The sequence below is a fragment of the Tachyglossus aculeatus genome, chromosome X1 (assembly GCF_015852505.1).
Source record: "Tachyglossus aculeatus isolate mTacAcu1 chromosome X1, mTacAcu1.pri, whole genome shotgun sequence".
In the NCBI taxonomy this organism is placed as follows: domain Eukaryota; kingdom Metazoa; phylum Chordata; class Mammalia; order Monotremata; family Tachyglossidae; genus Tachyglossus; species Tachyglossus aculeatus.
In genome coordinates this window covers 126,753,993-126,755,698 of record NC_052101.1, presented here as the reverse complement: position 1 = coordinate 126,755,698, position 1,706 = coordinate 126,753,993, and the positions used below count along the sequence as shown (strand labels likewise).

General features: G+C 47.7%; 1 non-coding gene across 1 annotated transcript; it reads left to right on the top strand.

Moving 5' to 3' along the window:
- Positions 1–1,144: 1,144 nt before the first annotated feature.
- LOC119920687 lies at positions 1,145–1,282 on the top strand. The gene has a single exon (XR_005448416.1). It is a non-coding gene; the product is annotated as a small nucleolar RNA SNORA7 (small nucleolar RNA).
- The last annotated feature ends 424 nt before the right edge of the window (positions 1,283–1,706 follow it).

Sequence of the window (1,706 nt, the reverse complement as noted above, 5' to 3'; positions counted from 1 at the left end):
ACACGGACAGGAAAGTGGATCGCTTTCTAGGGAAAAGCCTGGGAGAAGCTCATTGCTCTGCTGTCTTCCCTCTCCTCCTCCTCTTTCTCAACGTGATGTGTAGAGCTGTACAAATAAAAGATGTGGTCCCTGCCCTCAAGGAGCTGGCCGTCTAACGGAGAAGGCAGGGAGATACAATATGTGCAATAGGAATACCAGTGAATACAGCGAGACAACTGTTAAAAGCAAAAGTAAGAATCGAATGAGTAAGGGGGATGAATCAGTAGTTATATACGTGACTTCTCCTTGGCCTCTCGATTTCATGATTGATCGATCAGTCGATTGATTGACCGATCCATGGTGCCGTTCCCTGAACTTGTACTTGGTGTGCAAGAAAATCATGTCCCCTGGGGCCCGCTGTGGTTTGAAACCACGCTGTGATTCTGGGACTGTGCCATGAGCAGTGATAGCCCATCCTAGCTAGGCTTTTGGCAGCAGTTTGGTTAGTTTGGTGGCCCTCTTCCACTTAGTACAGTGCCTGGCACATAGTAAGCACTTAGCAAATACCATAATCATTATGTGTCAATTTAATTACTGAATTCATTCTTTGAACCGGCAACCGGCGTGGCTTAGTGGAAAGAGGACGGGCTTGGGAGTCAGAAGCTCATGGCTTCTAATCCCAGCTCCACCACCTGTCGTGTGGCCTTTTGCAAGTCACTTCACTTCTCGGTGCCTCAGTTACCTTTCCTGTAAAATGGGGATTAAGACGTTGAGCCCTACGAGGGATGGGGACCGTGTCCAACCTGATTCGCTTGTATCCACCCCAGTACTTAGTACAGTGCCAGGCACATAGTAAGCGATTAAAAATACCATAATCAATTATATGAAAGAGCACGAGCCTGGGAGTTAGAAGATTTGGGTTCTAATCCCACCTCTGCCATCTGTCTGCTCTGTGTGATTTTGGGCAAGTCATTTAACTTCTCAGGGCCTCAATTTCCTCATCTGTAAAATAGTAATAATTATGGTATTTTTTAAGCGCTTACTACATGCCAGGCAATGTTCTAAATGGGGATTGAATTACCTGTTCTCCCGCTTACTTAGCCTGTGAGACCAAGGAGGGACAGGGACTACGGCCAACGTGATTATCTTGTATCTAACACTGCTTTCCCTCTCAGGGTCACACCTGGAGAGTTTCCAGTCCTCTACCTGTCTCGGCTACGGGAGGGAGAGTCAAGCAGAGGCCTGCCCAGTCCATTCCTAGCTTGGCCAGTGACTAGCGAGTGGAAGACAATCTGCGACAAGTCAAAAGTCACCCATGCTTGGCAGCAGCAGCACGGAAGAAAGTCGAGGGCGGAAACTCAAGTTTACTGGGTGGAAGGAGGCAATGGTAGACCACTTTTGTATTTTTACCAAGAAACCTCTATGGATCCACTACCAGAACGATTGCAGATGGGGAGGGGGGCGTCCTGGGAGAGATGTGTCCAAAGCGTCGCCATGGGTCGAAAACGACTCGACGGCATGAGACAGGACAGCACTGCTTTGTGCGTGAAAGTGCTTAACAAATGCCATTATAAAAATAACGATAAAATATTATCTTTGGTGCTTATTAAGCGCTTGCTATGTGCCAAAAACTGTGCTAAATGCCGGGGTGGATAGATGATAACCGGATTGGACACAGTCCCTGTCCACCAAACAGATTCATGGACTAGGGGATGGAGAGGGCAGAT